The sequence below is a fragment of the Castor canadensis genome, chromosome 7 (assembly GCF_047511655.1).
Source record: "Castor canadensis chromosome 7, mCasCan1.hap1v2, whole genome shotgun sequence".
In the NCBI taxonomy this organism is placed as follows: domain Eukaryota; kingdom Metazoa; phylum Chordata; class Mammalia; order Rodentia; family Castoridae; genus Castor; species Castor canadensis.
Window position 1 is genome coordinate 9,766,921 of NC_133392.1, and position 21,084 is coordinate 9,788,004.

Sequence of the window (21,084 nt, forward strand, 5' to 3'; positions counted from 1 at the left end):
CTTTGTCAGTCAATTCTAAGTCTCAATCATCTCAGTGTTGGTGTCTGTCAATTATCCTCTTACAAGCAAGTAGAAACCTTGGTTATTGGTGCGATGAGTGATTTTTTTTATTGAAGCCTGGGTATTTGAATATACTATTATGAGACTCTAGATCTTATTTAATTCTCATGCTTTAGCAGGTCTTTTATAATACCAGTCTGGCAGGTAACAAAATGCCACCCATGACTGTTAGGTAAGAGTGGATTTCCAGGTTCTCTACTTGGCCTTATTGCCCCTGGTGGGGAATCCTTGTTATTGCTGGGCAGATGTGTAAGTTCTAGAGTCACACTAGAGCCCAGTTGATACCACCCTGGTGTTCCACCTAGTTGGGAAGGGCAGGGGTGCTCATTTTGCTCCCTACATTGCTTCCATTGAGACTGGGGATAGCTTTGTTATTAGCGAGCAATTGTGAAAGTCCTAACTTCCCATTAGCCCTCCTCTGACACTACCCCAGTTAGAAGGGGGAGAGGGACTTCATACCTCAGTCTCGGATGGCAGTGGAAATCCAGGCTCCTGGACTTTCTCCACCAACACTGTGTGGTGAGAAGGTGAGAACTTGTTGTTACAAGTCCTATCTTCCCACTTGGCCTGCTGTGACAACACCCCAGCCCATGGGGTGGGCGGATGAGTGTGGGATTGGAGCACCTCGTTAAGTTCTGCCAATGGTAGAAGTCTATTCTGTCTGCTCAGCATTTTTCTCTTGAGTGGAATGGGGCCACAGTTTCTCTGTGGTGTTTAGCTGGAGTAGACTGGCTGCTATCTAACCTTTGTACTGGCCAGCTGCTCCTTTCTTAATCCTTTAATTAGAGTGAGAGGATTTTCTTGGTGCTTTATTTGCCTGCACACATTGTGTATCCAGGTTGCCCGGTTCTCCAGGATGGAACATAGGAGGGAAAAAAAAAAGCCAAGGAGTCACTGCCATGTTATTCCTTGGGTCCTGAGGCCTTTACCCAGTTTACCTTCTATCTTATAGTTCTTCTTATTATGTCTGTTTTTTATATAATATGTATTTAGCTGTACTTAGAGGATATTTATATCCTTTTAAAACTTGACATAACAAGGCTATAAAAAGGCTATCTTTTTCCATATCAGTAAATAAAGGTCTACTTTATTGAGTTCAGTTAAACAGTTGTCCTGAAACTTGCTTAGTCCCCTATTAAAGGACAAATTGGTTATTTCCAAATGTTTTGTGATAAATAATATAAAAATCATATTTATATATTCCTGTGTGTTTTATTCTGGTAATAAATTGCTTATTATCATAAAATTCCAGCCAAAGGGTGAACAAACTTTGAAGGCTTTTGATTTTCTAGAAAGTTTGTGGCTTTACCCTAGACCCAAAGATCCCATATCCCCCACTTTTACCAACACCATGTCTTTCTGCCCTTGAAGATCATATTAACCTTGGAGTTACCATGTTAACCCTTCCTCTTTTTCCCCTTCAAGTCCCACCTTTCTCCTCACAAACACCAAATTCAGGTATACCCAAAGCTGGTTGGGGATGTGAACCACTTGGTGTGACCTTCAACCAGAACTCCATGGTGGTAGCTGGCCTCCACACCTGCTTTGCTTGGGATAGAGACATTGAAGGGAAGGAATGAGAAGGGTTCAAAGAATACTGGAGGTCTCTCCAGAGACTTTCACACCATAGCCCATGTGTGTTCACTCCCAGGAATTCTCAGAAAGTAGAGAAGCATCGACACAGACTTTTCCTTAGAACCTCAGTACCAACAGGAATGTTCACAACATCGTGGAATTGTACGGCAATAATTAACTTCTGACTCTCACCCATGTCGATCCTTTCTCCTGAGTATTTAGTGTAATGTTTAAATGTGAGATATTGCTATGTTATAAATATGGTCTGTCTCCACCAAAAGCCACGGTCAGGCTTGGTTCCAGTATAACAGAATTGAGATGTAGTGGATCCTTCCCTCCTGAATGATTAATCCTGTTCATGGGGAAATAGAACAGTTTTTGCCAGAGTGGGTTATTATAAAGTGGGTTAGCTCCTTGGTGCCCTCCTTCTCTCCCACAAATGTTCACTTTCCATTCTGCTTTCTCACCATGCATGGAGCCAGGAAGCTTCATCAGCATCCCAGAAAATGCCAGTGCCTTCCCAGCCTCCAGAACCATGACCCAAAATAAACCTTTTTTCTTTATAAATTACCCAGTCTTGGGTGCACTGTTATAGCAACACAGTTACTAAGACAAACATTGTGTAAAAAGGACTTTCAAAATTTTATAATTTTGTGCATGTCTAGGGAACTAAATTAATTATAGCTACTTAAAAATTCCTGACCAGGCATGGACATACACATCTGTAATCTCAGCCCTCAGGAAGCTTGAGGCAGGAAGTTCTAGGCCATCCAGGGCTACACAGCAAGACCTCACCTAAAAAACAAAATCAACCAACCAATGAACAAACAAGAGAGCAAAACTTCCCTTTGATATGCCTTCCAGTATTCACCATCATTTTCTAATGATAAACAATTTATGGGAGTTTGTCTCTTCTTCTAACTCAAAAGTCCTCTCTCTGCCCTTGAAACCCAGTGAAGCTATCTAGGTCCCGAGTTTTCAAAGAGAAAACCTTTCACATGCTGAAAAAAATCTAGTATGGGCAGAGCCTGCCCTGCTTCTGACACACACAAAGACTGAGAAGCCCTTCCCCTTTTAACCTTGATTGGCCAGTGTCAGAGTCCAGCATTTAATCCTTTTTGCCAGTCTCCTCTGAACTGCTTACCCAGAACACAACCCAGGCGTGTCCTGGCCCTTGAGAGGGACCTCAAGGAACAAGCCTGCCATCTGGCTCAGGCAGGTACCTGCTGGGGTGACAAGGCCCCTGGATGGCCTCTGCTCTGCTTCTGACCCCATGGGGTTCTTTGCATCCCAAGTTCACCCTCCAAACTCTTGTTTCATTCAGCCCTCCCCCACCCCTGCTCTCCTCATACCTCAACACAACTCAGAAGTGTCATTGCAAGTTAAGAGCATCTGCTGCCCTGCCCCAGCCAATCACCAATAAAAGGTTCAACATCTACCTTTGCTCTTGGTCTGCTCTCTGAGAGGCTGGGCCCTCTCGTTAGCATAGGTTCTGGGGGCTTCTTCTTACTGACCCCCTAAGGACCGTGGGTTCAAGTCTCTAGGAAATCAAGTACCAAAGCACAGATCTCCCTGGAGCCTTCTGCATCTTCCTGTCTACAAGGTGACAGGCAACGAAACAGAGGCATTGGGACAGCTGGAATGAAGCCTTTGCTTGGACAGCAAAAGAAGGCCAGAGAAGGTTCTTCAGAAGAGAGTTCATTTGCAAAGGTGGAGGGGGACTCTGTGCTCACCTCCATATGAAAATCAGTCATTCTCTGGCCATGCCTAAAACTTTGCTTAATTCTATGCCTGGATCATCTCAATTAGCTAAGAGTCATCTGTCTCTGAAGCCTCATGTCACTTTGTACATGTCTTTCATCTTGTAAGTCCACATCTTATCTCTGCCACTAGGTTGTGAGCAACTTGGGGGAGAAAACCAAGTCTCTACCATCTCCATGACCTCCTCCATGCACACATGTAACATGAAAGGTCACACAGCAGGACAGAAGTTTGCGAAAGAGCTAGGCAGTCCAAAGATACACAGTCAAATAAGACAGTTCCTTTTGCAAGAAGATCTGAAAACAGAAGTCTTCTAGAAACAGTTGGATTTTAACCCAAAAGAATGGATTTGCAGTAGTAGGATTCCAGGATGGAGGGTGCAGATAAGTTGGCTGTCTTTTTCTGCTTCAAGTATTTTGTTTTCTGTTTTCCTTACAGCAAAAGTACTCTTTGACATAACTCCATTGATTTTTGTTCAAGAACATGGGGCAGAATTATCCATTAATTTTACCGAGAATGCCTTTTACATATGTCACCTAACTTGGGCCAATTAGGAAGATAAAGACTTTTTGCCCTTGTAATGCTGGAGCAAGTTACAGTCAGGATGAATTTAAACACCAGCTGTGACAACATATGAATGTCAGCAATCCCAAAGAAGCCATTGGCCTTCCAAAGCCCAACTGTTCTCCCAGTCTCTTTCTCTTTCTCTCTCTCTCTCTCACTCTCTTTTTCATTTTTGGAACTCAGGGCCTCATGCTTGCTAGGCAGGTACTCTAACACTGAGCCACTCAGCAAGCCCTCAAGTATCTCTTACCTGATTCAAAACCAGCCCCAAACACAGTTGCTACAGGATAACAAGGGACTCGGGGGAGCTTCGTCTCTAGTGAGGCAGTGACTAACAATTCTGAAATCTACAGTCCTAGGCAAAAATCCTGGCAGGCTCTGCTGCTTTGCTGTGTGACTTAAGGACTGCTCCCTAATCTCTCTGTGTCTCCCTTTCCTTGTTTATAAAATGAAGATAAAAATAGAACCTGGAACTTCACAGGGTTATTTAAGAATTAAACAAAATGATGTTTGGACAGAAGGCACTTGTTACAGGGTACATTACATAGTAAATTCAACACATCTTAGCTATTGTTACTAATCTAAAAGTGACACCACTTTGTTGTTCTTACTGGGGTCTCACACTACATCATGGCTTCTCTCTCTTCCTCTGTCCCCCAGTTGTGCTTGGGTTTCTTTGTGGGATGAGAGGAACCCAAAAATGTTCCCTGTTGAATGAGTTGGAGGAGGAAGTTGGAGAAAGGACCATGAACTCCATGGAGCAAAACAGAAATAAGATGTGTACTGGTGAGTGTGCTAGGAGCTCAGCTACAGGACTCCCTCCCTGGTATCCCAGGGCACCCAGCTCAGAGATTCTGTAGAAGAACCCTCCAGCCCAAGCACGAAGTACACCACTGCCCACCGAGGATCCTGGGTACTGTGCCAGGATATATCCAGGACACCCAATGAAGATGGCAGCCTTTCCAGACCCAGATTACTGACCATTCTTGAATGGCAGGGGAAAAACTTAATTCTTAATATTCAAACAGGTATGCCTGAGATGGCCTAGAAGGCAAGGTGATGATGACTTGAAGATACATTTCAATGACACAGCACATATGTGGGGCCAGTTCAGAACCATGGCCTCTGTATGGTCAGGGTAGTCAGAATGGGCTGCTACATGAAGCCTCAAGTGAGCTGTGGGGAGTCCAGGAGCCAGGATCTCCTTGGTACTTGCCATCTGACCATCAGGACCACCTCTAGGTCATGAATGCACCAGGTGGCACTAGGAGGGACTGGACCTCATAGTTCCCATCTAAAGCCATCTTGTCCTGCAGAAACCTAGTTTTGAATTCAAGTTCTGGTAGGTCCCAGCCATAGGACAATTCACTGTGCCTGATCCCTGGTTTCCTCATGAATGGCACAGACTAGTAGTTTGAGCAACCTTCTGGGTGTGGTGGGGGAGGGAATGAGACACTGTTTATACTCATGACCATTTATGGGTCTTGATATATAATCAAGAGAGGAGCCTGCATTGTGACAAAGAGTATGAGGCTGTAGAGAGTGGTAGTTAACCCTCTGCTCACACCCTCCCATACAAGATGTTGGTCTATCACTCATTCCTTAGAGGCCTGACCAGGCTTCCCACTCCAGCCTTGGTCATCAATGTCCAGGTATCAGGCACAGAACTCCTGCCAATCGGTCTGTCTGTCCTGCAAACTGTTCTGTCTGTCTGAGCACTAGGCATCTTTGGTGAAAGAGGCAGGTCACAGACATGGGACCTTTTACTGAGATTGACCAAGCTCATAGGAACCCAAGGTGTGCATTCCACCTTTGATGTCTGGCTCCATGCTATGTTCACAAGATTCACAAGGGCCAGCTTTCCACCGTATTCTCCAGCACCTGAGCTCCCTTGAGTTCTGTCCTGGGTGGGGCCTTGATCTGTCAAGTCAGTGTCCCCTGGCTAGCAGAGGCTCCCTCCTTTCTCTGGGTCCTCTGCTCCTACTCTCCTCTGTTGCTCCTTAGTCTCTCCCTCAGGGCCCACCTTCAGTGTGGGTGATGGGTCACTCCACTCTGTTAACTCTACTTCAGGTTCTGGGGTACAAGGTCTAAGGAGGGGGGGCCCTCAGTGTGGGATGCTCAAACAACACCAGACCTTCCCTAGCTTGTAGTTGGCAGATCTCCCAGATATTATTATACAAAAGAAGGCCCTGGCTCCTTCCTGGCTTCCAGTTGCATAAAGAGATACCCTCACTTCATCTTGACCTCCAGGTACATTGAGATGTGCTTTTTTATTCAACATATTTATTGAGTGGCACATTTCTAGGTACATGGGACATATTGGTGAACAAAACAAAGCTGAGTCCTCTTGCATCTTATGGTCTATCTGTGTAGATAGATAGGGCAGAAAGACATAATGAATGAATAAATTATATGATACATTGAAGGTGAAAAGACCAAGCTGGGCAAAGGTGATTACAGATGCCCAGGAGGGAAGGGTGTGGCTCTGGTCAACTTCATGGAGCAGGTGATGCTTGGGCACGAACTTATAGAAGGTGAAGGAATGAGCTCACAGATCATTACAGGAGAGGTGCCCAGTTGGGACTACTTACAAGAATAGCATCTTCATGGCGTGGGAGTAGGAATATTTTAACTTTTAGATACTAAAAAGCCAGGGCCTGGTCCTAGGAAACTTTGAAAATGACTAAAAAAAAAATGACAGAAAATGACAGAAAAAAAATCTATTAGCTCCAAAATAAAAAATGGTAACATTAGAGTTAATAAACATTTAATTAAACATCCACACATCACATAATATTTGTCAAATTCCAATTGTTAAAATGAGTGTTTCATTACATTTAAAATAGTATAGATTTTTCTTTCACTTTACAAGAAGTTCCCAAATGTACATAATTACTAAGAAATGATGGGTAATTGTACAGGAGACATTCCTGATAGTGAGATAACTTCAAAAGCAAACTATAAAAATACTTTCAAATCTGATATCAGAGCCAGGAGCTAGTGGCTTACACCTGTAATCATAGCTACTTTGGAGGCCGAAATGGGGAGGATGGTGGTTGGAGTACAGCCCTGGGCAAAAAGTTCACAAGACCCCATCTTAACCAATAAATGGGCATGGTGGCATGGGCCTGTCATCCCAGCTATGGCAGGAAGCATAAAATAGAGGGATCACAGTCCAGGCTGGCCTGGGCAAAGAGTGAGACCCTATCTCAAAAATAACCAGAGAAAAAAGGGCTGGAGATGTGGCTCAAACATTAGAGCACCTGCCTAGGAAGTGCAAAACTCTGAGTTCAAACCCCAGTACCATAAAAAAAAAAAAATCCAAAACACTGATAACCAAATAGATTAGGTCTGCCATGGCAGGAGCTGAGTTTTCATGTCTGATGTAATGTGAAGTGGAGCCTCTGATCAGGTCCAAGATGACCCCAAAATAATAGTTCTACCTGCTGGGTCTAACGTCCCAATGTTACACAGAGTGGTTCATTTTTCAGGCCAGGTGAATCAGCTGCTCAGAAAAATGTGATGTCACCTATCATGTGCAGAATTGCTTTGTTTTTTTCCCCAGGGTTCCAGGGTCTCACACATTCTAGGCAAGAGCTCTGTCACCATCACTAAGCTGCCCTCTCAGCCCATATTCACTCCCCACTGAAGGAGTGCCCGATTGATTTCTTCATTTTCTTGCATTTTTCTCTCTGGGATCTCATTTCCTGATTGCCTCCCCTTGCCATTCTGGGCTCAGTCAGCACATCTCCAAGGCTGAAGGTGAGTAAGATTTTGAGCTCTTCCTCCCATTCATGGGGTAACCAGATGTCACAAGACTTGGTAATCAGAGAGACTCTACCTGGGCATTTAGCAGATGCCTGCTGTGTACTCTGGCCTGGGTGCCCTGATGCAAGGAGACATTAGAGCACATGCTCTTGAGTCACCATGATCCTAACCTCATGGTGTGTGACTATACTGGTTTAGAGTCTGGTCCTTCAGAATAAACTGCCAACAGAAGGGGTTGATGGGAAGATCCTTGAGTGGACAGAAGGGTCTTCCTCCTTTCTCATCCCTCCTCCCTCCTCTCAGGGAGCAACAGTCCTATTCAGAGAGCATCCCCACCCAGTCCTACCTGTCTCTGCACCAATGGTCAGTTCCCAAAATGTGAGCCAGGGAGCAGTAGCCTCACCATCACCTGCTGCTTTGCCACATGCAGATTCTCATCTCACCAAATCTACTGAGTAGACTAGGGTTGGGAACCCAGAAGACTATGCTATAATAAGACCTCCAGGTGATTCTCATGCACAGTCAAGTTTGAGAACCATCACTCTAAAGGAGATCATTTGTGTGACTGAGTTCTTGTTCTCAGTTTCAACACAGTTTGCCTTTGACTCTGGGGAACTCTGTGCCAGGGAATCTTTCTCTTAAGAGTCAAAAATAGCCCCTCTTATGGACTGGGGAGATGGCACAGTACTGTAGGTAAGGAAGCTCTAAAGGCAAGTGATTAATGTTCCAACCCCACGTCTGTCCTCACCAGCTGTGCCTCGTGAACACTCTGACTCTAAGAGATCAGTTGTCTTATCTGTGAAGTGCTGGTGACAGCAATGAAACAATCTAGTAGGGTAGCTGGAGTTGATCCCTTGAAAGCCTGCCATGTACTGAACATTCAGGCCATCCTAACCACCAACACCATTTTGTAAATCAATGGTAGTCACAACTTTGGAATCCGGGTACAAAGTATTCATCCTGTGCCTCAGAGCTCATGTCCAGTAAGGAATCTTCTTGCGCGCGCCAGCATCACTGCTAGGACAGGTGGAGAGACAGGGCCATGTTCACAGTCCCTGAGTCAACTCTACCTCCAATCTTTCCTCAACACCTGAGTGTAGCTCCTTCCCTTTCTTGACCATCCTGGATGACCCAATGAGGCCATTTCTGCCTCCTGGCAGAAAGTCAGTGGGTGGCTTTGGTGACTGTCTTTTTGGTGGAAGGAGCTTGCTTTTTCCCAGAAGACCAGAGTGGGTAGTAATCCAGCAGAGTTTTCTTTCCCCTTGTCTGTTGAGAACGTCTTTGGCTACAGATTCATATACCAAAGAATAAGAACACTTGGATTAGCCTTGAACAAATGAGCATCTGTCCACTGATCTATGTCATGCCCCGCAAGTGTGCTTTGTGGCTGGTACCAGGGCCCAAGCATTTATTATTTGTCCTCAATTGATGCTTGCAGAAATGGAGACTAAGCCTTGACAAGCAGTTGCAGTGTTCTGATGTTGCCACTTGCAAATGCCTGATTGGTGATTGTATTTTAGACCTTGTTTTTCTAGTTACTTATATTTCACAGACGTGTCATTCTGAGATGGATTGGGTGAAAAATTGGTTCCCATCATATACAAACATTGTCTTTGAAGGCTGTGAGTGGCTCAGAGATCAAGAATTTTGGGGACTTGGAGGACTTACTTCAAGAAGACAAGCCTTGTGTAAACAAAGAAGTTCTCTGTCTCTTTCTCTGCAAATCCTCTTCTCCCCACCCTTGGCACTACAACATTTGAAATTCTAGAATGACTTAGGACATCCCATCCCAAGAAGAGTGTTTAGAGGAAAACTTATGGTGATGCTTAGATCTGTTTTAGACATTTTCCCAAGCACTGGGGCAACCATGAGGAACTTTCCTAAGGATCCTTCACTCAGGCTTGGAGCAATCAAGAGAAAGAAGGGACAAGGGGCAGGTCAAGGGCAAGATGGGAAGATGTGGTCTTGTGCCAAGGTCACAAAATAAGGCCAAGAGAGAGAAAGAGGGAATAGACAGATACCAAAAGAGGTTGCCAGCACCCGTAGGGAAGAGTACTCTGTTTTCTGGCAGGAGCATCAGGTGGGCTTTTCTGGAGCTTTCCACTGACCCCCTCAGCTGCCAAAATGGAAAAATCCCTTTATGGGCTTCCTGCATCTCTTCTGCTTGGCTAGTTTGGGAGATTTTCCAGCCCAGCGAGCCGTGGTCTGAGAGATAGACTGCATGTGGCTTTCTCGTCTCAAGCCTCCACCCCTAGGTTCAGTCACGATGCTGGGGGCATTGGCTAATTAATTAGGCAGTCTTTGAGCACTGCTGTGTGCTGTACGGCACTATGAATATACACATTCCCCAGGCAAACAGCCAAAGCCCCTGCTGGAATGAGCAAGCCAACAATAAGCAAGCTTCACCCAGGCTGGCAAGCAGCAGGAAGAAAACCAAGGAGGGAAGAGACAGAATGAGCACCCTGGTGGCATGGAGCGCTCACCTTGCCACAGCATCTTCTAGCTCCAGGTACTCCCACAATGCGTGAGACAGAGGAAGAGGGATGAGAACTGGAGAGCCTTCCTCTTATACAATCACACATTGAGTGCTTGTGAACAAGCTATTCTTTGCAAAGGGTAAGGTATGGTCACAACTGTGCTGATCCTTCAGGTCAGTGGATCTGTAAGGAACAGGTGTCCCAGAGAGAAATTTTGGTGGGCACCCACACTCATGCCCTGAAGAGGCCTGAGGGTGTCAAGGCCTCACTGGTAGGCGTATACCTGAGTATGCGAATGTCAAGGGCCTGTTTACCCTGCTATGTAGTACCCTTATTAGTTGTTTGGAAGGAGCTGCAAGAGAAGTTGTTTCTCTTGGTGGTGCCGGCTGCCTTCAGGGTAGTGTTTCTCCATGGCCACCTGGGCAGTGACCAAGGATGGGGTCTGCCACTGGTCTTGACACAGAGCCTTCAGTGTACAGAATATGCCAAACAATGTTCACCAGGCTGTACCCAGGCTGTGTTGTGTGTGGGAATGGGGCCCCTTTTGTGTCCTCCCATGTCACCTGGTTGGCAAAGCAGCACAGCTTGTACCCATGAAGCTGTAAGAGTCCCTAGGAAAACAATTCTCAGCTCTGCCCACAGAGCTGCTCCACACTGGGGCTGGGGCTCCAGTCTGGTGACGAGGCCAGGTTAGGCAGGAAACACAGCCCAACCACACAGTCACTCACAGCCCTTCCTGGAGGCACCTTTACCCCTGAGAATGAGCTCTAGCAAATGGACACCTGCAGGCTGACACCTGGCTGGCTCTTTAGACACACCCACACCTCTGGTTTCTCTGTATCACTGGATCTGGCCACATGACAGCAAAACCTTCTATTTTCACAGCACTTTGCAGCCTGTATCAGTTACCTGCAGCTGCTGTAACAAATTACCATCACTTGGTGGCTTAAAACAACACACATTCATTCTCTTACAGTTTTTGGAGATCAGAAGATCTTGAAATCAGAGTCACTAGGTTAAAGTCAAGATATTGGCAGGGCTGGTTCCTTCTGAAGCCTCTAGGGGAGAATCCTTTTCTTTCCTCTTGAAGCTTCTAGGTATGGCCTACATTCCCTGGCTTGTGGTCACATTACTGCATTTCTGCCTGTTATGTCATCATCTCCTATCTCTCTGGTCTCCTGCCTCCCTCTTATAAAAATCCTTGCTCTCATATCAGGTACACCTGGATAATCCAGAATAATCTCCCCTTCTCAAGAATCTTGATATAATCATATCAGCAGAGACCTATTTGTTGTATAAGGCAACACTCACAGGTTCTGGGAATTAGGACATGGGTATTCTGACTACCATAGGTCCCCATTCATCCCTTCATTCTGTCTTCACAGTGACTCTGAGGATCAGAAACTGAGGCTCGGTCAGAAAGTGGCAGGGAAGTGACAGCAGAATACACCGAGTAGTCACAGAGCAAGAGGGGGACAAGTCACTGTAACACCAAAAAGGCCTGCTGCCTCCCTCCCTCCCACTTGCTGCCCCTCCAACAAGCCATAAGCAGGCCTTTGTTTCTGCTGCCTTCTTTCAAGGGTTAGGAGCTGAGTGTTTGTCTGAGTACAAAGGGAACACCTGCAGGCTGTCCTAGTTCAAGAAGTGACCCACATTCGAAGAAAGAAGTCAAGCAGGCCACAGCTGGGTCCAATTGTCCCTCCCTGTCCCAGCCTTTATGGAAGTCCAAGGGTTGCTTGCCCAGCACTCTCTCAGCCGTTTGGTCAATGATTTTCTTAAATAACTCATGAGTTAATAACCTTCCTGTTCCTTAAGGAGCTGTCTTGTATCCCAGGGACCTGTGGCCTGATCCAACAGCCAGGAAAAGGGGAAAGAAATAGGGTCTTATCTCTTTGGCACTGAGTCAGCCAAAAAAGACTCTCTGATCAATATTTACTTGTTTTAACTAAGGCGCTGTTGATTCAACCTTAATTGGTGCTACAGGGGACCAACAAGCATTATGCACTTCCTGGGCACCTCAAGGGCATGTGAATGAACAGTTGCACCTGCTGGAATCAAAGCTGCCTGGGCTGCAGTGAGATGTGGGGTGACTCATGCAGAGCTGTTCAGCGTTGTGGAGATTAAAGAGAACGTAATCGCTGTGCTCAGGCTCCACTGAGCCCTTCCTGATACACTCCTGACAGCCCTGCTCCCAAGCTGTCATCCTGTGCTGCCCTCCATGCATGGCTTCCTGCTGTTGTTCATGGTGCTACAGGAAGTTTCCTTCTCCTTCAGGAGCCCAGGGGCCATCAGGTCTCTTGAGGGTAGTGAGAAATAGGTCAAGGAAAGGCGTCTCTGGGTGACCAGGGGACCAGGAAATCCTGGTAAGTGAAATGAAGGTGGAAGCCACTTTTGCTTTGACTCACACCAGCTTAGAGAGTGGACTGACCTGCCTGTCAAATGCATTAGGAGAGGGGTCTGCCCCCATGGTGGTAGGGCTGGAGAGAAGTGACTGGGACATACAGAAGCAGGAAGGTCCTCACTGCGGTGGGAAGAAAAACTGTCACACCCATTTAGAGAGCACTTTCAATATCAAACTGAAGTTGTACGTGCCTTTGGACCCATCCATTTTACATTGAAATATATTTAAAGCAACATAATGGGATCATAATTATATACTTTAAGATGTGTTTTCTTTTTCCAATTAACAGTATATTCTGGAACTATTACCACTAGAATGTACCAGTGGTAACTTTAATTGTTGCCTGATGTACAGAAATACCCCATTCTGTCTAATTCCTTCTGTCAGATATCCAAGACTGAAGTGATATTTTGTATTATAAACAATGGTGCAAGGAACGCCATTGTAGCTAATGCCACAGCTCTTTTCTTGATTTTGTTTTTACTGGTATAAATTCCTAAAATAAATTTTATTAATCAAAAGAGTACATATTTCAGTTATCTCTGCTGAATAGTAAAACACGCCAAAACTTATTAGCTTAAAACAACAATGAATTATTTATGACTCTGTGTTGGCTGGAGAAATCTTTTGCTGGGTTTCTCCTGGAATCACACTCCATTGGAGGTGGCTGGTCTGGAAAGTTACAGATGGCCTTACTCACATGTCTGGCAGCTGGTGCTGGTGGTTGGGCTGAGGCCTTCGTTGTCCTCTGCGTGACCTCTCAGCCTCCAGCAGGCACTGTGTGGTCACAGGGCTCCTCGAGGACAAGCAGAAGTTGCAATTCTTCCCTCTCAAGTCCAAACTCCTGGACTTCATGCATTAGTACTTCCCTCACACCTATTGGCCAAAGCCAGCCTCTGGCAGCTCAGACTCAAGAGGGCATGAAAACAGACTCCACCTGTGGATGGGGTGGAGCAGAAGAGCTCATGGCATGGACTCAGGGCCAACAGATGAAGCCACACTGGCCTCAGAAATGCTGCTCTCTGCCTCAGCTGATCCTGCCATCAGCCAATGTATTTCTGGAATAGTTACCTTCACACAGCCTGGTGCAACCACTTCTGGAAGAGTGCGTGCAATACGTGATAGCAGAGAGGCATTCTGTTCCTAAGTGGCCACAGTCACACTCCTGTGACAAGAGCAAGCTAAAGGATCTTGCAGGGAAGTGAGGGCTCCTCCCTCACTTTGGACTGAGCCAAAGGGTGTCCAGAGCTAACTGGGCCACTCATTTGGACTCCGTTTTTTCCTTCTCTGGTCTTCTTCCCATTGTTGACTTTGAATCTATCACAGCTTGTTCACTTCACATCTGCCCTACAGCTGTCTCTCCTGTCCCAGCTTACCTTACCTGTGTTCAGATCTCCCCAACCCCCATGCCTCTTGGTGCTGCTCACTCCCACTCTTCCCCCTGCACTTCTTTTGTGCATATTATTCAAAGTTCAAGTTTCATAAGTGCAGACCAAGGCTTAAAACTCTTGAAGACTTATTGTTCTCAAGAGAGAAACCAATCCTAGCGCCTTCCTGGCCCAAGAGATTCCAGTCACTGGCTCTGCCAGCCCTGACTACATAGGCTTCTGTGTTTTGAATGCACCAGGCTCCCCTGCATGCATTGTCATCTGGGTTAGAATTTTCTCCTGAGCTCCCAACATCCTCCTCTTTTTTTTTCCGCAGCAGCTTTATTGTGGTAGAATCCATGCACTGATCCCAATTCATTCACTCACATGCACAGTTCGGTGGTGTCAGCGCATCCGGAGTTGTGAATTTATGGTTTCAGAGTATTTTCATCGCCTCAAACGCAAACTCTGTTCTCCTAGTTCTCACCACTTGTCTCCCTCTCCCCTCTTTCCCCAACCCCAATACAACTCTAATTTGCTTCTGTCTGGAGAGTTCCCTCCTCTGGACATTTCCTATGAGTGGAATTATATAAAATATGATTTTGTGTATTCAGTATATTTTCAGGATTTCTTTATCAATGTAGAATAGGTCAATCCTTTTTTCCTGGGAATTAAAAGCATTTCATATGATCAACACGTGCTCTGTCATTGAGCCCCCTTGCTTCCTTTTTAAGGCTGAATAATACTCCAACTAGCAGTGGATCCAATTTCCCTACATTCTCACCTAAGCCCATTCTGATTCCCACTCGTACTTCAGTGCTTAGCCACTGTTGTCCCCAGGGAGGTCCCTGCACGGGACTTTGAACTCCCTATGGCTGTCTGGGACAGCTTTCTTTACTTTATGTCCTCAGAGCTGCCCTCTCATCAGGACACTCAGGCATCCTTCAGTGCAATTATTCCATTAACAGTTGTCTTTCTCCAGCACTGTGGCTCCACAATGGCAGAACTCCTTATTTTACTCACTTTTGAACCCTAAATCCATAGCCTGGCCCATAGTAGCAGCTCACATGGATTGGTAGAATGAAAGGAACCAAGGAATAAACACGCAAAGGTCACGTAAGTCAAAGTCATGAAGCTCAAAGTCTCAGAGAGGAGCGACGTCACCTTTTGTCTTATATCTGCCCTGCTCTACAGTAGCCGTTAGTCATGGGTGCCCACTGAGGGCTTAAAATGTGGCCCATGTAACCAGGAAATGAAGTTTTTGAATTTGCATTTCATTGGAATGTGTTTAAATTTAAATAGTGAGAATAGAAGGCACAGAGTAACGATGGTGATACCACCCCCACCCTGCCCCATGATACAGAGCTGAGTTCTGTTTCCCTGGCCTTAGAACCTTCCTTTTCCCCAACACAGCAGCTCCTGGAGTGGCCTTTTGCCAGCAGTCCAGGCAAATTTTGGGGGTGGCCACAGGCTAGCCTCAGGCATGGCTGGCTGCTGATGCTCCACTTTTGCCTCTCCCTGGCAAAAGACGGAGAAGTTCAGACCCTGGAGAGTCTGCAGAATCAGGAAGGACTAGTCTGTGTCCCACGCTGGGCCCTCTGTCATCCTGCTCCTTCTACCTGCACTGTGGCTACTTAAATTTGCAATCAGTTAGATGAAATAAAACTACAAACTTAATTTCTCTGTTGCACTAGTCACATTTCACACTCTCAGTGGCCACACATCCGTGGCGACTAGCATAACTGGCAGGGCAGATATGGGACATTTCCATCATCACAGAAAGTTCCATTGGCCCACACCGCCCTCAGGTCTTCCTCACTCTGTTGGTCCCATTTCTGTCTCTTATGGGAGAACTTCTTTCTCCACTCACCCTCAGCTTTCAAGTCCTTGAGCTCATGAGCCACGCTCTACCATATTCCACACCTATCCCCCTTTGTGCAAGTGGGGCCCACTTGCACCAGGAAGCCCACACTTACCCCTAACAGCTTGCAAGGCCAGAACTTCCCTTCTTATCCTAAGGGCAAGAATGTCTTCACTTCTCCCCACACTGCAAAATGCATTGGTCTCCAGGATGCAAAACCTCTAAAAAGAGAGAAGATAGAGTCTTTTACTTTCTAATGCACTCTTGTTCTGATGAGCCGATGGGAAAATAAGACATGGTTCACTTCCTGGCTGATTCTTCCTGGTTTGCAGGCTCATCTGGTCACTCTGCTCTTCCACTCTCAGAATTGGGATCTGTGATTGCAGCTGGAAACACCTACAGAGAGAATCTGGTCCATCCTTCTCATTCTGCATAAGAGGAAGCAGGTCCAGAGAAAAAGGACTTTGTCTAAGCCTACACAGCACCCATCTGGACCTTTACTGAATGCTAAATTACTCTAAGGAATGAGTGAGGGGCAGGAATTAACTGTATTAAGTGCTTATTATATGTTAGGTGCTTTACAAATTACATCAACTTCTCTAGTACTTAAACCAGTTTGATTGTCAGTTTCAGATTAAGCTCAGAGAGGTTAGACGTCTGCCCAGGGCCACACAGCTATGAAGGAGTAGAGCTAAGGGTCAGCCCAATCTAGAATCCTACAGTTGCCATACACAGAGTGAATCCTGGGCCAACTTGACTGAAGTGGAGTGTCTGGGAGTGAGGTATGGGAGGAGCAAACAGAGAGATTTCAGAGATGGCACACATAAAATGTTTCATTGTCCAGCACTGATGGCCACTGCTTCCGGCATTGTGACTGTGTCTCTCAAAATTCTAGTCTATGAAACTCTCATCTGTAAACAGTTTTATTTCATGACTTACGCTTTCCAAGTTCAGAGATTTTGTGACGTTCAGTCTGGATATGCAGCCATCATCCAGGATGTACCAATTTCACTTTCAACCACTAAGCAAGGAGAAATGGTGCTGCCAGATCAGTTTTTAAGGTTGCAAATTTCAGCCAGTGAAATTCTGGTTCCCATTTTGTGCAGTGGACTGCGGCCTCTAGTGGAGAAGGATGTTTTCTCAGCATTACAACAAATAATGAGGCCCCTACAGGAGGTCCCTCATTATTAAAATTCCGTTTATTTCATATTCAAGGAAATTTGGAGGCTTATTTTTACAATAGCAGGTTTGTTGTTGCTTGCATTTTTTAGCACTGGGTAAAGAAGACAAATGAGTGTACCCAGCACAGCAAGAAATCCTGCTGTGGATCCAACGCATCCAGACTGGTGGCCTTTCTGGGGTGATTCACAAAACTCCTGCTGCAGGATCCCTCAGGAAGCCTATTAAAGTGCAGGTTTCGGGTGTCAGACTGCAAGATCAGCCCCTCGGTCAGCCCAAGGTCTACCTTCACATGAGGTCGGGGTTCCTGATGCACCTTTAGTCCAAGAGCCCTGGGCCTGGAAACCAGCTGCTCGCCAATGTATGACCATCACTTGTGTATGGTTTCCCTCCCATCTTCATCCTCACCTGCAAGGACACTGCCCATCCTTCCGGGAACATTTATGTGCCACCTCCTCAGTGAGAACACCCTCAATTCCTCCCACTGCCCCCCATGGAATCTATGAGAGTCCATGTGACAGCACCCCGCACAGTGTGGACTTGCCTGTGCAGGTGCTCTGCACGTTTCTGTCTTGTGGACAGCAGATGCTCAATAAATACTTGAATTAAGCACCCAAAACCATTTCACCTCTTCTCAGCTGGCCATGCAGGAAATAAAAACAGACTGACCTGTGGCCGGGCCACTACCAGCTTCTTCTCTTAGCAGATGTGGAAAATATACCTGCCTCCTGAGGGATTGAAAGAATTCAGTGAGATGGTGTGTGTGCTGAGTGCCTGTTAGAGGTGTCTAGAAAGCATTTTCCAACCAGAATTGTCACTCCAGATTCCTGTGCCTCAGTTTCCGCCCCCTCCCTTTTTGTGGTACTGGGGCTTGAACTCAGGGCTTTCACCTTGAGCCACTCCACCAGCCCTATTTTTGTGAAGGGTTTTTTTCAAGATAGGGTCTTGCAAACTATTTTCCCGGGCTGGTTTCAAACCATGATCCTCCTGATCTCTGCCTCCTGAGTAGCTAGGATTACAAATGTGAGCCACTGACACGTGGCTCAGTTTCCCCTTTTGTACAAAGAGGAGGAAAAAATGATGTCAAAGGGCCCTCTCCCTGTCACCCCAAGTCTTGCTGCCTCTTGTGCTGTCCTGGTGCTGGGTCAGGAGGGAGGTATGCAGCCCTACCCTGCAGGCCCTTGTCCTGTCTGTTTTGGGATTGTCTTCCTCCTGTGTCCCACCTCTTGGGTCTCTCATAGTCTTACTGTCCCTGTTGTTGCTGGTAGTGGTCTCTTATGTCCTTGCAACTCTCAAACAAAGAACTGGACAAGAGACACAGATTACAAAGCAGCAGTAAAGGTTTATTGAAAGGAAAGGAAAGTATAAGGCACCATAAAAGAAAGAGTGGTGGGCTCTGGCCTGATGGCACAGAGGTCCCCATCTTTGATCAAAGCGCAATTTGTAAGTTGTAAGGGCAAATGTAAGGGTGGGAAAAATCTGGGCGTCTTTGCAGGAGGGGTTACGGTGATTGACAGGTTTGATTGACAAGGTCTTGTTACAGAACATGGAGTGCTCTGTGCATGGGCTTATTGTGGTCATTCCCAGGTTTTTCATTGTATATATGAGAGGTGACCAATATTCATAAGGTCTTAAGTAGAGGGCTTTACCTGAGAGATCAAATGGAGGAGGGAGGAGATGTCTGAGGACCAGGAGGCATTTAGCATGGAGTGAGCTTTTTTTGAGGAGGGTTGAGTCTTTCCTCATGACCAGCCTGCCTCACTCTTAGGATACATTTTCAGCATTGTTGCTTTGCACATTTCTCCCACCCTTGCAAACTCCTGAGGCATGGGCTTGTATACACCAAGTACCTAACAGTTACTTTCCTAGGAAGTAACTAGGAAGGTCAGCAATCATTCACATTTCAGTGATGCAGAGATGTTTTTCAGACTTTTTTTTAGCTGTCACCCCCATTATCCTATAGAACTGGAGTGTCATGCTCCAAGGCTACACTTCATCTAGCATAGGTAGTACTAAGAGCCCAGATGTCTGCATATAGGCTGGTCCAACAAGGGCCATTCTGTACAGATCTGAGAGGAGGCAGAGAGACAGGTTTATGCCCTTCATATAGACAAGGAAGGGACATTCACAGATGGGATTTTCTGATGTTGCACAATTAGTCCATTTTGAAGTAAGGCAAGCACTGTGCTACTGATTAAAGAAACCATCCCATTGAACCCTTGAAAGAGAACAGGGCCTGGGGTGTAGCTCAGTGGAAGAGTACTTGCCTGGCATGAACAAGGTCCTAAGTTGATCCCCAGCAATGGAAGGAGAGAGAGAGAGAGAGAGAGAGAGAGAGAGAGAGAGAGAGAGAGAGAGATCAGAACCCAGGGAAGCATGAAATATTAGAAACAAGTATTAGAAAACTCTAAGTGCACCCAAAAATCATACAAAATGATGCCAGAGGGTCACCTCCCAAGGTCCTCAGTGATACAGTCCCTTTTATTTTACTTTCTTCTTTACATTTTTCTTCAACAATCTCTTTATTACTTGATAGAAGTAATGTTCACTTTTTAAAAATAAATTAAAGTACAATGTGTATCTGAAAATTGCCTACAGCTCCCTACAACAATATGAGGGAGTTGCTCAAATGAGGTGGTGAATCAAAGCAGCCCTGAGGAGTGCATGAGGCATGGTTGAGTTTGTAAACTATTCACTCAGTAACCAAGGTAGCTAGTGGTGAGGGGAGTCCAGAGAATGTCTGCATGGGGATGGATGGAGGGTACCTTCAAGGGGGCAGTTGGGGCAGGACCATGTTCTGTTTGGTTTTGATCTGAGTGCTGGTCACATGGGTGTGCTCACCTCATGACAATTTATCCAACTACTTAATAGCGGGGTTTTTTTACACTGGTCTTGTTTTTTTTTTTTTTTTTTAAGATACTGTATTGAAATATTATTTGTCTGGTTACTGAAGTATCTTGACGCTGCATAGATTTTGTACCTGAGCACGTAGGCTCACCCCAGTCTCAACCCCACTGAACTTCATCTCCAAGTCACCAGAGCCTTTCTACAAGATCCTGTTATGTGCCAATATGAAATGTTGTGGGCTGGTATCAAGGGTCCTTGCCTTCACAGGCCAGAGAACTGGCTTGTGAGGCAGCTGATTGACCATGAGACAAGGCCAGTATCCAAAATAGGATTTATTAGAGAGAAGGGAAAGGCTACAGCTGGAGCAGTGCAGCAGAGCCCAGAAACTGGTGGCTCCCTGCTCAGATGAAGGCTGGGGCTTTTTGTGGATGCTTTAACTCTGGGTTAGGGTATGGGTTAAGTGAGTTCTTTCCATTGGCCATGGATTCGCATGCACAGGCTCTCTTAGATGAGGTAGTTGTTTGCCCCTTTTGGGGGCGGTGGGGAACAACCTTGAGAGCATTCTGTTTATTGGCCCTGTGGCAGATTTATGAGAACCTGTATCTCCTCCTCAGAGTGCAGGAATGCATATTTATGAGCTCCTTAGGGTGCAGGGCCCATAGTGCTCTCCATGGGGGATGGGATAGTGACTCACTCATCTGTCCCCAGACCCAACAAGTCCCCCTCTGAGACAAGTACCCAACTGCTGTTGGGGAGAGAGGCGATGACTCATCAATCTGATTCCTGCTGACAATGGGGCGATGGGGGGTAGGTGTGGTGGTACTTGTCTCAGGGGTTGACCCGTGTAGTCTCCAGAGGCCCCCGATAGAACTGGATGGAGGGCTCACACGTAGGCAGAGGTGAGTATTCCTTGACTAAGAGCTGGAATTTGATCCATTGGACCTGCTGAGATATGAATCTGGAGAGATCATTTATTATACAAGGCCCAAATAGGAGTATTAGAAGGAGCATAAAAAGGGCCAGCTAGATGTAGTGCCCATGGAGCCCAGCTCCATGTTTTTTTTAGAAGGACCGTGAATTGTCTAAGTCACTGTTGTGAGGGGTTAGTGGGAACTTTAAAGGCAAACAGAGGCTGACTGTCAGGATGTAGAGGAATGTAAAAGAAAGCATCCTTTAAATCTATAAGAGTTATGTTGGGCTTTTGAGGGTATTTGAGCCAATAGA

At 46.0% G+C, this 21,084-nt stretch overlaps 1 protein-coding gene across 1 annotated transcript in view; it reads right to left on the reverse strand.

Moving 5' to 3' along the window:
- Plekha1 (pleckstrin homology domain containing A1) overlaps positions 1-13,455 on the reverse strand; it is a 78,564-nt gene extending 65,109 nt beyond the window's left edge. The window contains exon 1 of the mRNA XM_074078155.1: positions 13,307-13,455. The gene's annotated coding sequence lies outside the window, so the exon portion shown is untranslated. The remainder of the gene's footprint in view (positions 1-13,306) is intronic.
- Positions 13,456-21,084: the final 7,629 nt, after the last annotated feature.